This window comes from Anomaloglossus baeobatrachus, chromosome 3 (assembly GCF_048569485.1).
Source record: "Anomaloglossus baeobatrachus isolate aAnoBae1 chromosome 3, aAnoBae1.hap1, whole genome shotgun sequence".
NCBI lineage: Eukaryota > Metazoa > Chordata > Amphibia > Anura > Aromobatidae > Anomaloglossus > Anomaloglossus baeobatrachus.
Genome location: NC_134355.1, coordinates 315,211,222 through 315,235,490, shown reverse-complemented (window position 1 = coordinate 315,235,490; position 24,269 = coordinate 315,211,222).

The following is a 24,269-nucleotide window of genomic DNA, read 5'->3' as shown; positions in this document are numbered from 1 at the left end:
CATGCGATGGTCTAAAACATGTCTGCTAAACCTCACATAAATTGCTTCTGCCACTAGAACGGCTGCTGCTAATGTTTCTGCGATGAAGATGCAATATTCCCATGGTTGGAATTCAAGAACTGCAATGCACACTTGGTGTTGTGAAGCCCCGAGAATGCTGTGTCGGTGCATTACCTTCAGGGACTCCACTTGGATGGAACAGTCTGGTCTTTGTCACAGGTAGGAGATCTTCTTCTTGTCGTGACGCCACTCTCAGTATTGCGGCCAGTAGGGACCGCCACTGCAGGTTGAGGGACGCCTGGGGCTGATGGTGAGTGCAGTTAGTTGGAATAGCCTCCTGAGAGTGAGGCAAGCCCCAGGGCCCTGTGTAGGTGCGTAGAACCACAAGGCGCAGAATAACTCCACACAGGCAGAATGTCTTTCAGGGTTTTTACTCACTTCAGGTGGCAGGGTGAGTAACCCGGGCGTAGCTGGGATGAACCAGGCGGGAACCAGGTATCCTTCAGGCTGACTTCTGATGGTGACTACCAACTCGCCTTCCTTAGCCCTTGGTGGTTTGGGGTAACCCCGACTTTTAGTCCCTATGGGGGTCACCCAGGGAAGTTGCTGAAGCCTCACTCCCCTTCGTTTGCCGTTTGCTTGTGGCCTGGACCAGCTCACTCCAGCTGCTTGCCTCCTGTGAGCTATGGGCCCTAACTGTGGCTACGTGGCTGCGGCTTTTAGTTGTTGTGGTGTGGGCTTTGAGGGCCCCACACCGGCAGGTTTAGCAAGGAAAGGTGGATCTATCCCCGCTCCGGGATCTGCCGCCCGTTTGGGCCTGGTTCTCCCTAGCAGTCTCCTTACTTCCCACTCTGTGCTCTCTCTCTAGCTGGAGATGGGTTTCGGGTAGCACTCCTAGGTGACCGTTCTCCCCCGTCGGTAGCCACTGCGCGGACGCTGTCAGACTACAGCAGCACCAGGGGTCTGCTCCTCTCTGAGCTCCCTGGACTCTGCACTGAACCGGCTCACATCTGGGACCTTCACCGCTGCTCCTGTCTGAGCTCCACTTTCCTGCTCCTCACTCCTCCACACTCTGCTGCAGACTCTTTACTCCTCCTTCTCTTTTCCCTTTTGTGCCTGCCTACGCCACCTAGCAACCAGGCTCTCTTACCACACCCCTTGAGAGGAGATGGAGGCTTTTGGCCCCCTCCACTATTCCAGTGAAGGTGAAGGCTTTTCCCCCTCCTGGGATCCCCAGGGGTCCTCTCATAGGTACATGTGTGAGACCTGATCACTATGCGCCTGTGTAGTCACACCTCGGTCAGCCTTCTGGATTACCTGTATTGTACTGTCCCCAGCATGGGTGCAGTACTCAGTGGTGCCTGACCAGGTCAGGGGCGCCACATTCCCCCTTAGTTATCACCAGCACGTCCTCGGGCTGCAAGACAACATTTTAAAATGCATAAAACATTAAAACATGTAAAACATTTTTTAAAAGCACCAGGTACCATACATCACCACCCTCCACCCACAAGTCCGTTAACCCACCCAAAACCCTCTCACGTTGGCCGCGCCTTCAGCCACTTCTGGCAGGATGTAGAGGCGGCTTTCATGGTCTGGTGGTCTTCAGGGTATACCTGGCCTGGTGGATCCGCGCCTTCAGCCTCTTCCGGCAGGATGTAGAGGCGGCCTCCACAGTTGGTGCTGACCAGGTACCCTCTTTGTGGTGGAGAGCCAGGCCCCATAAACAGGCATGCTCTCTGGTTGCAGGTAAGCCAAGGCCCTATATACGGACGGGCCCCCTGGTTGCAGACGAGCCAAGCCCCTAAACAGGCTGACTCTGGTGGTGGTGGTGCCCTCTGGTGTAACTATTTACACTGCGAGAGTTTGTGGCTATAGCCAGTTCATAGCCTTAAGGTTCATTTCTCACATCAGTTTATGTGGGCACATTCTTAAACTTTAAAACGTTGCAAAACTTCAAAACTGGTAACTTGCTTTACTTTACATGAACTTTATGCAGACTCCTCCTCACCAGGGCTTGGGCCTGTAGGGCTGCGGCACCTGTTGGTTTCTTGACCTTTTTCCTCATCTGTAGTGGTCTCATCATTAGGTCTTTGGTCTTTTCTTTCTTTATTACTGTCTTTCCTTTCTTCTTTGGGACATGGTACTACATCTAGGGCATACCAGCCTCTTTCGCCTCGATGCAGGGTAAACTGTACGGAGTCTCCCATTTTTAAGTTTCTGCCAGGGTGTCCTCTGGGCAGATGAGCTCTCACATCTCTTCTATTGACGAAGATACCTTCTTTGATACCAGGTGCAACAATGAACCCGTATCCTGACTTTAGGCTGAAGTCCTCCACTACTCCTTTACAAAGGGGTCCTCTGACCTGGGCTTTGGACCTTCTCAGGAACCGTTTTTCTTGTAGGTCTCTGGCCGTGACTTCTCTCTGCTCTGGGGATGGCGGTGCAGGGAAAGACTGGGTTCTACTGCGGCGCTGTATCTTGCGGGTTGGATTCTGCGAGGTGCAGCTTACAAGCTCCCAGGTGAGGCTTTGAGGCAGATCTTCCTCAGCAGAAGGTGTCAGGTCTTCCTCGTCCCAGCGGGAATACGGCAGCATCTCCGGCTCCGGGCATGGATCCACTGCTGGTGGCTCCTGAGTCAGCTCCTCAGCTTCCTGGCCTCCGCTCCCCCTTAGTTCTTCTTGGCACTCCTTTGGTGGCGGTGCTGGGGATGAACTTCCTTCAACAGGCCCAGGCAGGGATCTCTTTGGCATGATTGCTGCAGGAGTCGTCTTGGGGGTATGCGGAGGGAGTATGTACTGGTCCACCAACCATTGTGGAAACTTGGCCTCCATGTCAGCCTTCAGCTGCCAGTATGCGGGGTCCTCCCCCAGCGTGGGCTTTCCAGCAGGGACCTCTTTGGACTGGGGAGCGGTGTCTGCTCTGGCCTTGCAGGCCGGGGTAAATGGTGATGCAATCTTATCTTGGCGGGCCGCGCCTGGCATGGCGGCGGCCTGGTCTTGGCGGGCCGCGCCTGGCATGGCGGCGGCCTGGATGGGCGTTTCTGGCGCAGCTTGGATCGGCGTCGCAGCTGCGATGGGGTCTTTGCAGGCTGGGCTGGGCGTCGCTGCCTCGATCGGAGCTTGGCGGGCCGCACCTGGCGTGGCTGCGGCCTGGTTCAGCACCTCACTTGCGGCGCGGACGAGCGTTGCGACTGCGGTGGGGTCTTGGCGGGCCGGGCCTAGCAAGGCGGCGGCCTGGGTCAGCGTCACACCTGCGGCGTGGATGAGGGTCGCGGTGGCTGCCGGTTCTCTGCGGGCCGGACTGGGCGTTGCTGCAGGGACCGGGTCTTGGTGGGCCGAGCAGGGCATCGCTGCGGCGGCCTGGGCTTGGCGGGCCGCACCTGGCGTGGCTGCGGCCTGGCTCAGCGTCGCCGCGCCGGACGCCTCTTCAGGGACCGCGGACGTGACAGCAGGGGTCGGGGCACTCGCGCTGGCAGGGGTATCACTGGACTCACCCATCGGTGGCAGCATCGGGGTCTGAGTCGTTGCCACTCGGTCTGGCGCTCGGCGCGCGTCTCTCCCTTCATAGGCCTGAACCGCGGCAGCCATCTCCAGAAGTTCCATGCGTTCTTCTCTGATCTGCTCCACGACCCGGGTCTCCAGTCGGTCGCAGAACTGGGCCAGCTCCCGATACCACCAGGCAGCGGAGCCCGGTTCTGGGTTTCTGCGGTCAGACGCCATTTCTTCTGCGCCGTCTTCTGCACGATTTCCCAGCAGTGGACTCGTCGTTGCCTCTAGTAGCAAGCTGTTCAGTTTCCGCTCTGCCTCTTTCAGCAGCTCCTCTCCCAGCAGCAGGCTTCTGGCTCCCTTTCTGTCCCGACGTCCCTGGACGCTTCCGCTCTCTTCACAAGCGAGGTCAGAACTCTGCAGGGGATCTCTGGGTAGCCACACCTCTTCGTGGGCGGTAACTTCTCCCAGCGCGGGCTGCTGTTGTTTTTCAGCGCGCTTTTCATGGTGGCAATATGGCGGCGCTTCCAATTTTTCAAGCGGACCGCCCAGGCACATGGTCACCTGTCTGAACAGGTCTAGTCCTTATCCTGTTCGTGACGCCAGATGTGAAGCCCCGAGAATGCTGTGTCGGTGCATTACCTTCAGGGACTCCACTTGGATGGAACAGTCTGGTCTTTGTCACAGGTAGGAGATCTTCTTCTTGTCGTGACGCCACTCTCAGTATTGCGGCCAGTAGGGACCGCCACTGCAGGTTGAGGGACGCCTGGGGCTGATGGTGAGTGCAGTTAGTTGGAATAGCCTCCTGAGAGTGAGGCAAGCCCCAGGGCCCTGTGTAGGTGCGTAGAACCACAAGGCGCAGAATAACTCCACACAGGCAGAATGTCTTTCAGGGTTTTTACTCACTTCAGGTGGCAGGGTGAGTAACCCGGGCGTAGCTGGGATGAACCAGGCGGGAACCAGGTATCCTTCAGGCTGACTTCTGATGGTGACTACCAACTCGCCTTCCTTAGCCCTTGGTGGTTTGGGGTAACCCCGACTTTTAGTCCCTATGGGGGTCACCCAGGGAAGTTGCTGAAGCCTCACTCCCCTTCGTTTGCCGTTTGCTTGTGGCCTGGACCAGCTCACTCCAGCTGCTTGCCTCCTGTGAGCTATGGGCCCTAACTGTGGCTACGTGGCTGCGGCTTTTAGTTGTTGTGGTGTGGGCTTTGAGGGCCCCACACCGGCAGGTTTAGCAAGGAAAGGTGGATCTATCCCCGCTCCGGGATCTGCCGCCCGTTTGGGCCTGGTTCTCCCTAGCAGTCTCCTTACTTCCCACTCTGTGCTCTCTCTCTAGCTGGAGATGGGTTTCGGGTAGCACTCCTAGGTGACCGTTCTCCCCCGTCGGTAGCCACTGCGCGGACGCTGTCAGACTACAGCAGCACCAGGGGTCTGCTCCTCTCTGAGCTCCCTGGACTCTGCACTGAACCGGCTCACATCTGGGACCTTCACCGCTGCTCCTGTCTGAGCTCCACTTTCCTGCTCCTCACTCCTCCACACTCTGCTGCAGACTCTTTACTCCTCCTTCTCTTTTCCCTTTTGTGCCTGCCTACGCCACCTAGCAACCAGGCTCTCTTACCACACCCCTTGAGAGGAGATGGAGGCTTTTGGCCCCCTCCACTATTCCAGTGAAGGTGAAGGCTTTTCCCCCTCCTGGGATCCCCAGGGGTCCTCTCATAGGTACATGTGTGAGACCTGATCACTATGCGCCTGTGTAGTCACACCTCGGTCAGCCTTCTGGATTACCTGTATTGTACTGTCCCCAGCATGGGTGCAGTACTCAGTGGTGCCTGACCAGGTCAGGGGCGCCACAGTGTCTCTCTGCTGTTTTGTGGAAAACTATTGTTAAGAGGATCTACAAACTTGTTTTGATACTCCAGCATTCGCACATCCCTTTCCAGGGTGGGGAAGCATCTTGCTAAATTTACTCTTGTACCATGCATCTTACAGAGTGGCATCCCATTAGTCAGCAGTCAGCACTATTTCTAATCCTAACAATACGGAAATCGTGTTACAGATAGAGAAAAGCCCGGACGCCTGCTCTGAAAGGGCTCAAGGGAGGGCAACATGACTGAGGAGGGATGCTAGGCCTGAGGGTTAGCAAGGGGTTAAGGTACAGGGTATTTTGTGCGGGAAAAGTGGGAGGTGGAGTTATAGGGCTGTGGGGCCATGTAATTGGTCAGGGGGTTGCTAGTGTAGGGGAGTATATACAGGGCTAAATTAGGAGGTGGGAGGTCATTCACTACCTGGAAGACGTCTTGAATTGTCGCTGATTCGCTTGGATCCTGAAAATTGAGGGCTTCGGGGTACAGATGAAGAGGAGGAGCAGCAGCTGCAGCGATGGCCCGGTGAAGTCGGCGGCTCTGCAGATGGGGACCCCCCCTGCCTCCGAAGCGGCAGTGAAGACCGCGGTTTCCTAGCGCCTCAGCCCGGAGACGCCGCCGAGGACCCGACGGCGGAGAAGGAGCCCCAGCGGAAGACCCACGGCAACGGCGGCAGATTAAAGAAACGGGACAAAGCGGGGCCTGGGCCGGAAGTCGGGCCACGGGCATCAAGGCAGCGGGGCGGTGAGTGACATGGCCGGCCTCCCTCCACTTCCGGTTCGCGGGGCGCAGTGTGATGCGCGCGTCGCGGCTGCGTGGCCCGCCGCGCTCACTTGCTCGCCGAGCTCGCCTGACCCGCCGCGCTCGCCTGACCCGCCGCGCTCGCCTGACCCGCCGCGGTCACGTGGGTCGGCGGTGTCACGTGGGTCGGCAGTGTCACGTGGGTCGGCGGTGACACGTGGGCGGGCGGCGCGGTTACGTGGGCCGGCGGCGCGGTCACTTGCGGTCCCAGTGGAAGACGTCGCAGTGACCTGCATCGGATGTCGGCAGCGGGGCGGTATGACGTGACCGGCCTCTCCTCCACTTCCGGGTTGCGGCGCGCACTGGTGACGCGCGCGTCGCGGCCACGTGACCCGACGCGGTCACGTGGTCTGGCGATGCGGTCACGTGCTTCGGTGCTGGTGTCAGCTGACCCGGAAGTGTCGGCGATGAATCCTGCAGCGATCGGCGGCGGCTGCAGAGCAGGATGCGGGGAGGATTTCGCAGACCCAGACGACCGTCCAGCAGCGGTGCGGGCAGTGGTAAGTGACATCACTGGCCCTGACAGCCTCAGATCAGTACGGTGCGGGGGTCAGCGTGATACCTGGGCGGCGCGGCCACGTGACCCATGGCGCGGTGCGGGGTCTGGCGGCGCAGTCACATGCCCCTGGCATCTCGGTCGTCTACTACTGCCAGGGATCTAGGTGGAACAGCCTGAACGGGGTCCAGCAGGCAGTGGCGGCACGTCTGGCGCTGGCTCGGGGGGTCAGCAAACGACAGGGCTGACCCAGAGCTGGGCTTGTCATGCGATCGTCTGCATATGCCAGCTGGCGGATGTGCCGCTGGAGCGCACCACCCCCTCCTAAGTTGTGGCTCCGAGCCGGTGACTACTTGACAAGCGTCCCCGGCTGGCCGGCCAGTCCGGCCGGTTGCGTTGCGGCCCTGGAGGGCTGCAACCTGCGTTTACCCGTGGAGAAGATGGCGGTGCTCGACGCGGAGGACATGTGACGGCTGTTCCGTGGGATCCCATGGAGTCAGCCTAGTAAGTTACGGCTCACTTAAAACCTTGTATTAATGCTTGAATTATGGTGGGTGGTGAGGGTGTCGTTAGGTATGATTTTGGGTGCATTAGGGCGGTAGTTGGTTTGTCAGCGAGTTTCGGCAGGAGGTTGGGGACCCTGAGTACGGCGTTGAATTTTGTGTGTGAGTGGTGGCTACGTGGTCCCGGGTGCCTTGCTATGGTAGGGCTATTTATAGGTGACGACTTTGTTTATTCTGGATGGCGTAATGGCGCTTGCATTCTCTTGATTGAGGCAGGGATACGAATACTTACAAATGGGTTGTGGATAGCCATGGTCACGGCAATTCCATGGTTTCTGTAATGGTCATGGGGGTCTTTTAGCTAGAGGATTATCTCGGTTCATAATATGTGATAAGAGTTTGATGGTAGTCCACTGACATGGTGGCCCGGCGTGCGGGGGCGCATTTGCATTCGGCGTCTTACTTTGGAGCGTTGCATGGGGTGTGTGCTATTTGAGAGGTGAAGGGGAAGGTGGTTGTGTTTTAAGAGGAGTGCTTTAAGTTTTATGGGCATCGGGCTAGCCCGGTTCTCCAACTGGTGTTGTGTGAGTACTGGGGGTATTTTGCTGGTCCACTGGGGCGCGGCATGTTTTGTTGCGGCCAGATGTTAAGGTCGAGATGATGGGGACAGCAGTTTTGGATATCTGTCCTTCCTTGCGGCGGTGGACGACACCTTTCTGGGGGTCTTGAAGTGGACCAGTCACCTGTATGCGGTGCCCAGGCTAGCCGTCTATTGACAGGAGTAAGAGGCGATAAATAAAAAAAAAAAAAAAAGTCACGATTTTGTTGCCTTTGCCTGTAATCGTTTTTCAGTGTTTGTTTCCGATATCTTTCGTACATGTATTGTGTGGAGCTGGATGTTTTATGGTTGCGCAATGCCGGTTATTGGGGTCTATGGTTCGGGTTCGTTCCCATAGTTGGGTATTATTCCAATATTCGGGATGGTTGAGTGCTTATTTTCTGTTTCTGGGACAACCTGGGCTTGCTAAGCTGTTTCTTCATGCCCAGAGTGTATTTGCAGAGTTAGAATGTGTGGGATAAATCGATGTGTGTGGTTTGTATAGGTGGGGCCCTATGTTTGAGGTACAGTTACGGGCCATTATCTGGTTCCCGTGTATATCATGCTACTGTTTTGTGGTCCAGTTTGGCTTCTTGAATTCGTGGGGTTCACGTGCCGTTTGGGGGTTCATGGGGAGATTACGGGAGTCTGCCGGCAGTGTCTGCACAGGGGCAGTTTTAACAAGTTTTATACACGCGGATTGGTATGCGGTTCTTAGTAGGGTTGCCGGCTTAACGTTGGCAGTCCGTATTGGGCGGCATTCGTTCTGGCGGTTGATAGTAGCTCCACAGGAGTTTATAATAAGAGTAGGTGGTTCTCGTTTACGATGGGTTTGGGGTGTTTCTTCTGGGTACAGCTGACTTGGCTTTGCCTTATGGGTATATGGTTCGTCTTGGTGTGTTTCTTCCTGGTGCCCCCCGGGTAGGGGGCTCGGGTAATGTGTCGGTGCAAGGAATAAGTGACATTTGCATTGGGTGATCTAGTGTGTGGCTTATTGGTGTCGGGGGGGGGCCTCCTATTGGCGACTTGCGGTAGTTTCCAGCCAGGTAGTGCTGCTGGCGGGTGTTGCTCCATTTGTTGATTATGTGGACAGACTGTGGGGCCTGTTGTGGGTTTCGCGGGCTGCCACGCGGTGGTGCAGCCCCTCCCGGCAGTACATTGCCGGGCGGTTCCTTTGGTCTTACGTATTGGTCGGGACCGGCAGGTATCACGGGTGCACAGTGGTGCGGCGCAGCTGCGGGTGAGGTATTTGAAGTAGTGTGTGAGTAGGTTGCAATTATGCCATTACCTCCCGCAATGTTGGGCTGGATGGCTGGGGTAGCCAGTGCGGTATGCACTGGCTCTTATGGTTTAAGGACGTGGTAATTGTCTGGGGCGGTGCCCCGTTTGGGGGGTTGTTTTGCGGCGCTTTAGGGCTGAATGGCGGGGAGGCACCAGACACTCGTGGGTGCAACGTTGACGGTTGGCCCTGGATAATGGTGTCTGCAATTTCGGAGAAATATGGTGTTTGAGTTTCTCTGGATTACGGGTCGAGTGGGAGTTTCTGTTCTCTCATTTTGTGAGTTGTATTGAGTCTGCAGTTTGGCGGGGATGGGGTGTGGTGTGCAGTTGGCTTTTGGTGAGAGGGTGGCAACGGTAGGGTTGTGCTTCCAGGTTCAAAGCACACGGAGATACCAATGATTAACTGTGCTTATGCGCCCCCCCCCCTTTTGCGGGGCTTTGAGCATTATGCGGTGGTCAGAAGGGTGTATGCTGACTTAATTAGGGAAATCATCTGGTGGTGGGAGTATGGTTACACAGTGGGATATAGTTAAGGTCTTTTCTTCAGGTCGGTGGTCGGCTTGACTGTCGTTGGTCCCGTGTTGTTGTGTCTTTGGGGTGGAATGGTTTTGGCTATTGGACTGGGTGGTAATTCCAGGATCGGTGTGATAATACACAGTTTACGGGAACAGCAGCGTTTTGGTACCGCACGTGGGTGGAGGAGACGTGGTCGCTGGGGGGGCATCCGGGGTGCTTGATCCGTGACATCGGGCTTGATTGCCCTGGGCCATTTCTTCCTGCCTGGGTGGCGTGCTCGTGTTGTTGTTCGCAGGGGCATGACTGTCTAGCGGTTCATTATTTGGTATGTCTTAGGATCTACCAGAGGTTGGAGAAACAGGGGAGGTTGTTTTGTTTCCAACTATAAAGGTTGGCTTTGCTTAATTACCAGCTGATATGTGATTTGGAGGCGCCTGCAGTGTAGCTGTCTCAACGAGGCCGAGCTTGCCCCCTTATTCCTTGGAGATGGGGGCGGCGGCTCGGGTGGCTCGTTGGGGACTGGTCGCGCAGGCGGTGCATAGGATCGGACAGCGGGGTTGGCTAGTTTCTGGTCTTGGGGCGGCTGCCCTTGTACTGGTACACCAATAATGGTTGGCTTTGTTTCATTATCAGTGGATGTGTAAATTTCAGCGGCGCCTGCAGTGTAGCTGTCTCAACGAGGCCAAGCTTGCCCCCCCCTATTCCGTAGAGATGGGGGCGGCGGCTCTGGTGGCTCGTTGGGGACTGGTCGCGCAGGCGGTGCATAGGATCGGACGGCGTGGTTGGCTAGTTGCTGGTCTTGGGGCGGCTGCCCTTGTTGTACTGGTACACCAATAATGGTTGGCTTTGTTTGATTATCAGTGGATGTGTAAATTTCAGTGGCGCCTGCAGGGTAGCTGTCTCAACGAGGCCAAGCTTGCCCCCTATTCCGGGGAGATGGGGGCGGCGGCTCTGGTGGCTCGTTGGGGACTGGTCGCGCAGGCGGTACATAGGATCGGACGATGTGTTCGGCTAGTTGCAGGTCTTGGGTCGGCTGACCTTGTTGTATTGGTGGTTTGGTGCAGGTTGACATCGTAAAGTCTATTGGGGGGTCATTTTGCTTGATTGACATTGGTCCCGCAGTATTGGTTGCTCGACCCGAGGAGTCGGCTCGGGTCGGGTTTTGGTGGTGGGGCTCGCACGTACAAGGTGTCATACGTGCTCGCTGTGGCGGAAAGGAGGGGGGTATTTGAAGTCGGTGGATTGCACAAAGAGCGGGGGGGAACCCAGTGCAGGAGCGGGTTACCCCTGGTGTGCAATGGTATGGTTGGTGGGTCCCTGCTGTGCTCGGTCACAGCGGGACATGTTAACGTGGGACCCTGCTGTGCTGGGTCACAGCAGGGCATGTTAATGTGCTGGGTGTCCTCGAGCCGGTGTGGTGCGGCTGAGGGCACATGGTGGAGCAACACTCGGCTGGGTGTCCTCGAGTCGGTGTGGTGCGGCTGAGGGCACATGGTGGAGCTGGTGTTGCAATCATGGACAAAGGGACTCTTCACTTACCCCCCCTCCTTTGCTGGTGGTTATGCTTATGGAGTTATTTACTATATTTATGAATAAAATGTTATTGATTATTTTGGTGTTAATAAACGAGGCTGCTGTGGCCTTTACATCCAATGTCACGCAGTCTGTGTCTTATTTTAGTGGAAAAGTGGTGAAAGGTGGATAACTGGTTTGGGTCAGAACGGCAAGTTAGGGCCGTCAGTCAGACGTTCCTAAGTCAAGAAAAGCCCGGACGCCTGCCCTGAAAGGGCTCAAGGGAGGGCAACATGACTGAGGAGGGATGCTAGGCCTGAGGGTTAGCAAGGGGTTAAGGTACAGGGTATTTTGTGCGGGAAAAGTGGGAGGTGGAGTTATAGGGCTGTGGGGCCATGTAATTGGTCAGGGGGTTGCTAGTGTAGGGGAGTATATACAGGGCTAAATTAGGAGGTGGGAGGTCATTCACTACCTGGAAGACGTCTTGAATTGTCCCGCCCACCCGCCCTATTTTGGAATCCTGGCGATCGTCATGGAGAGACGAGGAGGATCGACCTTGTCGCAGCAGTCGGCGGAAAGGAGGGGGGTATTTGAAGTCGGTGGATTGCACAAAGAGCGGGGGGGAACCCAGTGCAGGAGCGGGTTACCCCTGGTGTGCAATGGTATGGTTGGTGGGTCCCTGCTGTGCTCGGTCACAGCGGGACATGTTAACGTGGGACCCTGCTGTGCTGGGTCACAGCAGGGCATGTTAATGTGCTGGGTGTCCTCGAGCCGGTGTGGTGCGGCTGAGGGCACATGGTGGAGCAACACTCGGCTGGGTGTCCTCGAGTCGGTGTGGTGCGGCTGAGGGCACATGGTGGAGCTGGTGTTGCAATCATGGACAAAGGGACTCTTCACTTACCCCCCCTCCTTTGCTGGTGGTTATGCTTATGGAGTTATTTACTATATTTATGAATAAAATGTTATTGATTATTTTGGTGTTAATAAACGAGGCTGCTGTGGCCTTTACATCCAATGTCACGCAGTCTGTGTCTTATTTTAGTGGAAAAGTGGTGAAAGGTGGATAACTGGTTTGGGTCAGAACGGCAAGTTAGGGCCGTCAGTCAGACGTTCCTAAGTCATGCAGCAAGAAGGCGCTCATGTATCAATGCTTCCACAAGTAGAGATGAGTGAATCTGAGGTTCGATGTTTGGAGTTCGGATTCAGAAACCAACTTCCAAAAAACAAAGTTTGGATTCGAAGTTCGAGTGAGTTACAAGTACAAACCACTCAAGCGAGCAGCGCTGTGCTTTGGTATGAGTGATGCTCAGCCCTGAGCGAGCTACTTGCAGTGTTTGAATGGCCCGCACTCGGGGTAAAATCAGCATGATCAGATGTAGTATGCATACAAAAAAACCCCTGAAAAACCAAGCCCCCGTTCTTTGGAAATGTACTGCTTATGGCTGGCAACATGTGGTGGAGTCACAAAATGCCCAATTACAGACTTCCATTCAGGTTCAGATCAAGTCAAGGTTGCAAACCGAACTTTTTTTAAGGTTTGACTGTGCCTGCCGAACCGAACTTCCAAAGGTTCACTCATCTTTATCCATGAGGTCCAAGTCCATATTGTTTTGGTGGTGGGTAGAGATAAGTAAACTTGTTCGATAAAGGTTTGCCAATTTCAAATTTGGTATAGTTTGGCTCAGGTTCGGTGACATGAGCACTTTCCCCAAAAGTCAGCAATGTTCAGTTTTGTTGCATAATTGATTGCATTTTCCAAAAATGTTTTTCTAAAATATGGTTTTGGATATAATTGTGGTGCTGTATGATGAACGAAGTGATGTGTAAAATCAGTGAGAGGGTGAGGACTCGGGATAAGCCGGAGGAGTAGTGCCTTTTTTTTTTCTTCTTAATTGTATTTGTGAATGTTCCTGCAGCCAATCACAGTGCAGGAAACATCCACACGGTTCAGACACAAGGGATTGTATCATTGGCTGTCTAAGTCACATGTCCCTCTGCATATAAAATGAGGATATGCAGCGTCGGCACCATTTTGTGAATGTTAATGTTTAGGGAAGGTGCTGCTGCAGTTGCTGCTAGCCAGTTAGCTTAGCTAGCGGTTTAATCATAGGTAGTTGGGATAGATAAGAGTGCGATAGTGTAGAATAGGGATGTGCAGTGTAGGGAAAGATGTGTGCCACAAATCGGCATTTCATGATATAAATAGGGATTGCTACTAGTGAATGCCTGCTAAAAAGTTGCCAGTGAACTATCTAAATAGGTATTGCTACTTATTACTGCCTGCTCAAAATTAGCCAGTGAACCACATTTCTAGGTATTGTTACTTATTAGTGCCTGCTCTAAATTTGCTTGTGAACTAGCTAAATAGGTCTTGACACTTATCAGTGCCTGCTCCAAATTACCCAGTGAACCACATTTCTAGGTATTGTTACTTATTACTGGCTTCTCCACATTTTCCAGTAAACCACATTTCTTAGTATTGTTATGTATTAGTGCTTCATATAAATTTGCCAGTGAACTAACTAAAAATATCTTGGCACTTTTCAGGGTCTGCTGAAAATTATCCAGTGAACCAAATTTTTAGGTATAGCAACTTAGTAGTGCCTGCTCCAAATTACCCAGTGAACCACATTTTTTGGAATTGTCACTTATTAGTGCCTGCTCTGAATTTACTAGTCAAATAGCTGAATAGGTCTTGACACTTTTCAGTGCTGGCTCCAAATTACCCAGTGAACCATATTTGTAGGTATTGCAACTTCTTAGTGCCTGCTCCAAATTACCCAGTGAACCACATTTCAAGGTATTGTTACTTATTAGTACCTGCTCTAAGATTGCTAGTGATGAACTAGCTAAATAGGTCTTGGCACTTTTCAGTGCCTGCTCCAAATTACCCAGTGAACCATATTTCCAGGTCTTGCTACTTCTTAGTGCTTGCTGAAAATTATCCAGTGAACCACATTTCTAGGTATTATTATTTATTAGTGCTTGCTCCAAATTTGCCAGTGAACTAGCTAAATAGGTATTGGTACTTTTTAGCTCATGCTCCAAATTACACACTGAACCACATTTCAAGGTATAACAACTTATTATTGCCTGCTCCAAATTACCCAGTGAACCACATTTTTAGGTATTGTTACTTATCAGTGCCTGGTCTAAATTTGCCAGTTAACTAGCTAAATAGGTCTTGGCCCTAGAGATGAGCGATGTTCGATTTGAACCGTTCGCCAATTACAAATTCGAGTGATTTTGGGCGGTGTTCGAGTTGTTCGATGAACTAGAATGATTTGCTTCAAGTTCGGCAGATCGAGTTACCATTCGATAACGGTTCTATCACCAAAAGCGTGGCTTTTCACAGTAAGGCTATGTGCGCACATTGCGTATTTGCATGCGTCCTGCGTCACCAGCATAATCCCTCTCTCTTTCCTACTCACCGATCATGGGCGCGGCGCGGCACGGCTGTCACAAAGCTCCGGCGGCTATTCCTCTTTTGAAAATGGCTGCCGCTCATTATTCAATCTGGTATTCCCTGCTTTCTCCGCCCACTGGTGCCCAAGATTGGTTGCAATCAGACACGCTCCCACGCTGAGTGACAGCTGTCTCACTGCAACCAATCACAGCCGCCGGTGGGCGGGTGTATATCGTGCAGTAAAATAAATAAATAAATAATAATTAAAAAAAAACCCCTGCGGTTTCCCCCAATTTTGATACCAGCCAGGATAAAGTCACATGGCTGGAGGCTGGTATTATCAAGATGGGGAGCACCATGTTATGGGGAGCCCACCACCCTAACAATATCAGCCAGCAGCCGCCTGGAATTGCCGCATCCATTAGATGCGACAGTCTCAGGACTCTACCCGGCTCATCCTGAATTGCTCTGGTGCGGTGGCAATCGGGGTAATAAGGGGTTAATCATGGCAGGCGTCTCCCCGAGATATCTTCCATGATTAACCTGTAAGTGAAAGTAAATAAACACACACAACGAAAAATCCTTTATTTGGAATAAAAGACAAAAAAAAACCCTCTTTCACCATTTTATTAAAATCCCCAAATACTCCTCCAGGTCTGACATAATCAACAGAGGTCCCACGACGCTATCAGCTCTGCAACATGAAGCTGACAGGAGCGGCAGTAGAACACGAGTGCTCTGTGTCAGATCCACGCAGCAACTAAAGTGAGCCGCGCTGTCAGCGGGGACGTCACTGAGGTAATGCCTGCGTGTGCAGTGATGATTGGGGCGATAGTGCCGGTGTTTGTGCGGTGATGATGCGTGTGGTAGTGCCTGTGTGTGTGCGGTCATGGTTGCTTTAGTGCCGGTGTTTGCCCTCCCATCCATCCATCCATCTCTCCCTCCATCCATTCATCCCTCCCTCCATCCCTCCATCCATTCATCCATATCTCCATCCCTCCATCCATCACTCCATCCCTCCATTCCTCTATCCATCCCTCCATCCATCCCTCCATCTCTCCCTCCCTATCTCCATCCATTCATCCCTCCCTTAATCCCTCCCTCCATCCTTCCCTCCATCCCTCCCTCCATCTCTCCATCCATTCATCCCTCCCTTCATCCCTCCCTCCATCCCTCCATCCATCCCTCTATCCCTCCATCCATCCATCCCTCGATCCATCCCTCCATCCATTCATCCCTCAATCCCTCCATCCATCGATCCCTCCATTCCTCCATCCATTCATCCCTCCCTCCATCTCTCCCTCCATCCCTCCATCCCTCCATCTCTCCATCCATTCATCTCTCCCTTTATCCCTCCCTCCATCCTTCCATTCATCCCTCCCTCCATCCCTCCCTTCATCCCTCCCTCCCTCCATCCATCCCTCTATCCATCCATCCATCCATAACTCAATCCATCCATCCCTCCATCCATTCATCCATCCCTCCATCCATCCATCCATCCCTCCATCCATCCCTCCATCCATCCCGCCATCCATTCATCCCTCCCTCCATCCCTCCCTCCATCTCTCCATCCCTTCATCCCTCCCTCCATCCATCCATCCATCCATCCATCCCTCCATCCATCCCTCCATCCATTCATCTATCCCTTCATCCCTTCCTCCATCCCTCCATCCTCCCTCTATCCCTCCATCTATCCCTCCATCCATCCATCCCTCCATCCATTCATCCATCACTCCATCCATTCATTCTTCCATCCCTCCATCCATCCCTCTCTGCATCCATCCATCCCTCTCTCCATCCATCCATCCCTCCATCGATTCTTGTAGCTGAATAATCTACTTCTGGATTCTCTACTACAATACAGAGGTCAAGAAGATTACCAAGTCTTCCTATACCTTTCTTTAGAGGCAGTAGCTCAATGGGTAGAGCTACTGCCTAAGGAGAATTAGTTCACGAGTTCGAGTCCCGGCCATCTGGTAAAGAATTTAATTCATTTATAATTTTAAATTATAATTATTATTTATATATAATTAGAATTTAATTTAATTATGCACAGGGGGAGGAGCCAGACATCAGCTGTGAGCCGCGGGACACACCTCTAAAATCGGAGCAGTTCATGGAATGAGGCTGCATTGCTCTCTCCTCTCTCCTCTCTCTCTCCCCTCTCTTCTCTCTCTCCTCTCTCTGTCCTCTCTCTCTTCTCTCTCTCTTCTCTCTCTCTTTTCTCTCTCTTTTCTCTCTCCCTCTCCTTCCTCTCCTCCCTCTCCCCTCTCTTCTCTCCCTCCTCTCTCACTTCTCTCTCTCTCCTCTCTCTCTCTCCTCTCTCTTCTCTCTCCCTTCCCTCTCTTTCTTCTCTCTCTCTCTCCTCTCTCTATTCTCGCTCTCCTCTCTTTCTCTCCTCTCTCTCCTCTCTCTCCTCTCTCTCTCCTCTCTCTCCTCTCTCTCTCATCTCTCTCTTCTCTCTCTCTCTCTCCTCTCTCTCTCTTCTCTCCTCTTTTTCTCCTCTCTCTTCTCTCTCTCTTCTCCCTCTCTTCTCTCTCTCTTCTCTCTCTCAAATTCAAATTCAAATATGCTTTATTGGCAGGACCAAAATACAATTAGTGTTGCCAAAGCAAGAGAAATACAGTAAGTGGGGTGGGAGGGGATCAGGGTTATGGGGAGTTGGGGGCACAATTTGGGCTCTGAAAGTCTATTTAGGGGCCTTATGTTCCCCTCAGCTTATGACATGTGGTGACATATTGGGCGGCGATCTCCACCATTGATTCCTCTTCCCCCAGTAGGATGCAGCGTTTCATCTCCTCGTCCATGGATGGAAAGTCCGGGGTAAGTTTCTGGAAGTGGGAGGCCCTCACTGCTGAGTATTTGTCGCAGTGCAGCATGAAGTGGGCCTCGTCCTCCAGAGCCCCCTGCTGGCAGTGCTGGCACAGTCTGTTCTCCCGCGACTTGTATGTCTGTCGGTGCCGCCCTGTTTCCACCTCTAGGCTGTGGGCACTCAGTCTGTATGAGCTCAGGGTCTGCCTGTCTTTGGGGTGGCGTAACCTTTCCAGATATGGGGCCAGAGTGTAGTCCCTCTGCAGTGACCGGTAGATGGTGAGTTTCTGGGAGTTCTCTAATTCACTCTTCCAGTCGTAAATGTATTGCATCTTGCGGCTCTCTGAGATCTCATTTATTTGGGCTTTTGTCAGGGTGTGTTGCTGACTTTGGCTGGACTGGCTGCCGGAGTTCCTGGCTTGCTCTGGGCTCTGGCTCAGCAGGGCTTTATGATGGTAGGAGCTGGGGTTGCTGTTCTGTATGTGCGCCTGGTGCGATAGCGCCCTCTTGTGTATACTGAGCCATAAGGGGAATCGGCCCAGCTCTGCCCAGCTTTCTCTCTCAGACCTGGCGATGATCAGCTGATGCGGTCACCTCATGGAATCAGCTGAAACTATAAGTCGAGCAGTGAGGCCGGATTTTTACCGCCCTGCCGGATAAACTATCAGCTGACTCTTCAGGTTCCCTGGTGACAGGTGGCTTGCTGGGTAATAATGGGGTTAGGGCTAGCTGTATATTATCAATTGGCCCTAAGCCCGAAATTCATAGTGTCACGCCAATATTAGACATGGCCACCATGAATTTCTAGTACAGATAAAAAAAAACACACAGAAAAATATTTTTATTAGAAATAAAACACAACACAATTAGTGACTCCATCTTTATTGAAACAAAGAACCCCCTTCCACAGTAATCCTGGGTCAAGGGTCCCGCGCTGTCCAATCCGGATTCAATATCAACTGATCGGTTTGCTGGAAGGCAAAGCGATCAGATGATGTGTCAGGATCAAGGGTCTGAATCACATGACACAGCAGCTGATTGTATAAACAGCTTTTATATAATCAGATGATGCATCAGTGCAAAAAAAACCCAAACAAACTACACACTTCTGTGCAGACTCCTGTCCGACAGCATCAGCTGATAGTTTAGCCGGCCGGGCGGTAAAAAGCCGGCCTCACCGCTCGACTTATAGTGTCAGCTGATTCCGTCAGGTGACCACATCAGCTGATCATCGCCAGGTCTGAGAGAGAGAGAAAGAAGAGAGAGAGAGAAAGAAGAGAGAGAGAGAAAGAAGAGAGAGAGAGAAAGAAGAGAGAGAAGAGAGATAGAGGAGAGGAGAGAGGGAGAGAGAGGAGAGAGAGAAGAGAGAGAAGAGAGAGAGAAATGAGGGGAGAGAAGAGGAGAGAAGAGGAGAGGAGAGAGAAAGAGAAAAGAGAGAGGAGAGAGAGGAGAGGAGAGAGAGAGAGAAAGAGACTGACTGACTGAGACTGACTGACTGAGACTGACTGACTGACTCACTGACTGACTGAGACTGACTGAGATTGACTGACTGAGACTGACTGACTGACTGACTGACTGAGACTGACTGACTGAGGGAGACTGACTGACTGACTGAGACTGACTGACTGACTGATAGGAATAACGTTTGGAACACCATTCTAAGTCCGAACTGGGTGCAAAAACCTAAAAAAAACATCACTATGGGGAGATAAGTTATGCACACCAGTGACTATGTAAGGGGAATACATGAAATAGCAGAAACTGCTGTGTGAATACTGACTTGAAAAATCCAATAGCTATATGCAAGAGTGAATATGTGAAAATTGGAATCTGCATTACTGCCATGAACATATGAATCAAGAGAAATTTAGCTACTGAATTGATCAATGCAATAGAGCCCCAACACTACAATGCAATAGAGCCCCAACACTACAATGCAATAGAGACCCAACACTTGACTGACTGACTGAGACTGACTGACTGAGACTGACTGAGATTGACTGACTGACTGACTGACTGAGAGAGACTGATTGACTGAGACTGACTGACTCATTGACTCACTGAGACTGACTGACTGACTGAGACTGAGATTGACTGACTCACTGAATGACTGAGACTGAGACTGACTGACTGAGACTGACTGACTGAGACTGACTGACTGAGACTGACTGACTGACTGACTGAGAGAGACTGACTGACTGAGACTGACTGACTGACTGAGATTGACTGACTGACTGAGATTGACTGACTGAGACTGACTGACTGAGACTGACTGATTGACACTGACTGACTGACTGACTGACTCACTGACTGACTGAGACTGACTGACTGAGATTGACTGACTGACTGAGAGAAAGAGAGAGAGCAATGCAGCCTCATTCCGTGAACTGCTCCGATTTTAGAGGTGTGGCTCACAGCTGATGTCCGGCTCCTCCCCTCAGTGCATAATTAAATTAAATTAGAATTATAAATAAATAATTCTAATTTAAAATAAATTAAATTTTTTACCGGGACAGCCAGGGCTAGAACTCAAGAAGTACTGCTTCTTAGGTGAGCACTCTAACCATTCAGCTTCTAGCTCTAATAAAATACATGGGCAGATTTGGTAATCTTGACTTCTGCATTGCAGACTGAAGTCTCAGATTACAGCGCGGTTCACTTCAGCTGCTACATGGAGAGGACGCAGAATACTCCCTGTCATCTTCATGTAGCAGAGCTAGCAGAGCTGACAGTGTCGTGTGGATTACTTTGGACCTGGAGGGGTATTTGGTGATTTTAATAAAATGGTGAAAGAGGATGTTTTTTTGTCTTTTATTCCAAATAAAGGATTTTTCGCTGTGTGTGTTCTTTACTTTCACTTTCAGTTTAATCATGGAAGGTGTCTCGGGGAGACGCCTGGCATGATTAAACTCATTATTACCCCGACTGCCAGCGCACCAGGGCAATTCAGGATGAGCTGGGTGGAGTCCCGGGATTGTCACATCTAATGGATGCGGCAATTCCGGGCTGGCTGCTGGGTGATATTGTTAGGCTGGAGGGCTCCCAATACTGTGGCGCTCCCCATCCTGACAATACCAGCCTCCAGACGTGCGGCTTTATCCTGGCTGGTATCAAATATGGGGGAACCGCATTTTTTTTTTTTTAATTTATTTATTATTTATTTATTTTACTGCACGATATAGACCCGGCTGTGATTGGTTGCAGTGAGACAGCTGTCACTCATCATGGGGACGTGTCTGACTGCAACCAATCATGGGCGCCAGTGGGTGGGGAAAGCACGGAATAACTGATTGAATAATGAGCGGCAGCCATTTTCAATAGAGGAAAAGCCGCCGCAGATTTGTGACAGCCGTGCAGCGAGACACCCGTGATCGGTGAGTAGGAAAGAGAGAGGGATTGTGCTGGGGATGCAGGACGCATGCAGATAGCAATGTGTGCACATAGCCTAAGGCTATGTCCGCACGTTGCTTTTTACCTGCTTTTTTGCTGCTTTTTCAACTGCAGCGTTTAATGCCAAAATGGTTGTGTTCTGCTTTTCAAGCAAAGTCTATGGGAATTTGGGTTTCTTGTCCACACTATGCAGTTCAAACTGCAGCCTTTTTGTTGCAGAACTTTGGTCAAAAACTCAGCTTTGCAGTGCAAAACCCAAATGGCAAAAACAATTGACATGTCATCAGGAGAGCACTCCGCCCTATAAACCAGGCTGTGTTCACAATCCTTATACCAGGAGTCCTAGCTGCCCAGACATGGAGGTTAGTCCAGATAGTGGCATTTCAAGTTAGATTTTTAGTCTAGCTGCCCAGACAAGGATGTTTTTAACCTAGATAGTGGCATTTTAGTTAGGGACCCGGAATATTGAGATTTACCTTGTAGTTTGGTGTCCGGGCTTACATCATTGGCCAATTCATAAACTAAAAATCTCATTTTTTCATATAGCAGTAATGCAGTACCAGAGTTCCCTTATACATTGATGGCATTTAGTGTGCGGCTGTATCCATTTTGTATTTACTAGGTTTTTTCAGCTGGCACCTATACACACTTGTAGGATGTGCAGGTCAGTCTTTTGAAATATAAAACACAATACATAGCAGCACATGGAGCTAGGTATACAGATACTCCCAGCAGGGAATGATCCAACTCCACCAAGAACTCCACACAGGAAAAATCAGGAATTAAGAATTAGTATCAAAACAGAAAAAACTACAAGAAAGAGAAAACAATAAGCAGGGGTACAAAGACCAACTTATCTGAGAGGAGTTCTGGTAGAGAGAAGGGCTGGTTACAGAATGTCCTTAGCACACAGGAAACCATTGAGCATCGACAAGTAACAGGAGAAAACTACTCAGTTATATAGTCCCAATCTGAATGACCTGATTGCCAGTCCTCCACAGGTGTCTGGCTCTCATTCCACAAATCAACTGCACCGCCAGCACTGACCACAAGAGGGAGCCCAAAACTGGAAAATGTATTCACAACAGTCAGGTGTGCATGGCCTGTTGGTGGTCAGCCACCAGACCAATATAGCATAACTACAACCATAATAGAGAAAGGGGAGCCAGCATGATCTGAGAGTGGCATGCATCATATAAAAGTGCAAATTCATAGATTTATTCCAACTGTACTGTAATACAAAATGAGATTTTTAGCAAATAATTGATCAATTCTTTGAGCCACTCCTGCCACTTCACGGCAAATCTCAATAGGGGTGTCCTATTGACCTATTGACTGACCACCACCTATTTCATGCAGTCTGGTGGCTGACCGCCCCATATTCCATGCACACCTGACCTTGGTTTGCAATATATTTTTCCTGTAGGTAGCTGTTCACTTTCAGCTGCCTAACCCTTTTTCCACAGGCAATGCTAATTAAGCACCATACCTGGATCTTATCCGCCTTGATTTATAGTTGCTGGTCCGGCACTGTGAAGGTCAGTTCTGATATAGTCCCGGTGTGTGTGGTATCTGCTGCGCACGTTGAGACCTGTGCTGCCGTTTATCCGCAGCTGCCTCCTTTTGCGACATGGAAGCAGATATACACAGGTTACAGGTATGTGTCCTCCAATATGGTTCTGCTTCTAATCTATTTATCTAGGATGCTGCATGACACATGAAATACATAATATAGAGTAGGACCCCCCCATCGAGATTTGCCGTGACGTGGCAGGGGCGGCTCAAAGAATTGATCAATTATTTGCTGAAAATCTCATTTTGTATTATAGTATAGTTGGAATAAATCCGTCTATTTGCACTTTTTATATGATGCGTGCCACTCTCAGATCGTGCTGGCTCTCTTTTCTCTGTTTGGTTGTAGTTATGCTATGTGGTCTGGTGGCTGACCACCACCTATTCCATACACGCCTGACCTTGGTTTGCAATATATTCCTCCTGTAGGCAGCTGTTCACATTTAGCTGCCTCACCCTTTTTCCACAAGTAATTCTAATTAAGCACCATACTTGGATCTGATCCACCTTGATTTATAGTTGCTGGGCTAGCACTGTGAAGATCAGTTCTGATATAGTCCCGGCGTGCGTGGCATCTGCTGCGCATGTTGGGACCTGGCTGCCGTTTAACCGCAGCTGCCTCCTTTTGTGACATGGAAGTGGTTATACACAGATTACAGGTATGTGTGCTCCAATATGGTTCTGCTTTTATTCTATTTATCTAGGATGCCGCATGGCACATGAAATACATAACATAGAGTAGGACCCCCCAATCGAGATTTGCCGTGACGTGGCAGGGGCGACTCAAAGAATTGATCAATTATTTGCTAAAAATCTCATTATGTATTATAGTACAGTTGGAATAAATCCGTGTATTTGCACTTTTTATATGATGCATGCCACTCTCAGATAGTGCTGGCTCTCTTTTCTACACTTAGAAAGAGGGACACTGTGCAGCTTCAGGCCACAGCAATCTAAAACTGTGCACAGAATGAGGCTTATAACCACTGGGCAGAGAGAAACTCCCCTGCTGCTTCCAGGCTGACTGGGACACCAACTCCTGGACTTCACCGGATACCAGTAAAAGGTAAAAGGAGATTCCAACCTGTGTCGTCCAGTTCTTGCCGTTGCCCTCAGCCGTGCACCCCCAACATATTACTCCGTTCCACCGTCATCCTATCCCTGGGGCCTAGCTTCCCCTGCGAGAAGCAAATCTATCCTAGCTGCAGAGACATCTGCCCCAGAGGACTGCGACAGCTTTTACCTGGCCGCATACCGCAGGTGGCATTGCGATCACCTAAAGACTTTCCTTCCTACCACCCTCCACTGTTACATCTCGTGGCTCTCCTGAGGCAGTCTCCCATTCCTTGCCTGCCACGAGCGCTCCTGCTCAGCAGCGCCGAAGGTCTACCAGACTGCGCAGTGTGCAGGAGATACCTTCTCAGAGAGGCAGCAGAAGGACGACACCTAGTGGTTCTCCTGTTACAAGGAGTGAAGCGGTCTCCCATTCCTGGCCTGCCGCAGGCCCTCCTGCTCAGCAGCCCTGAAGCTCTGCGAGGTTGCACAATGTGCAGAGGTTTACTGCTCAGGGAAGCAGTGAGACTCCCGTTATCTCTGCACATTGTGAGACCGAGGATCCCGCCTCTATTTCCCAGAGGCAGGAGGGTGAGCATGTGCTATGCGTGGTGGGTTCTGATTCGCCCACTGACGTCACATGGCTTGATGACAAGGCAGGTGACGTGGTGAATCCTGACTGGCCAGGCTGGGACGTCGTGGACCCTGATTGGGTCAAGTCCGTCATCTCCGCCTCGCGCCCGCCCTTGGGTGGAACGACACCTCCTTAAAAGCTCCTCCTGCCATCATGGCGGCGCGCGACCGTCCTTTTATGTTTGGATGTCTGGAAGCGTGCTGACACGCCACTGCTCAGGCATTACTGTCTTATGTGGGCTTGGCCCTTGCTGCTTAGGCAGTACCTCGTTTGCAGGCCGTGTTCCTGCCTTGCTGCTCCGGCAGTATCCCCTTCAACAGGCCGTGTTCCTGTCCCAGGTGAGCTC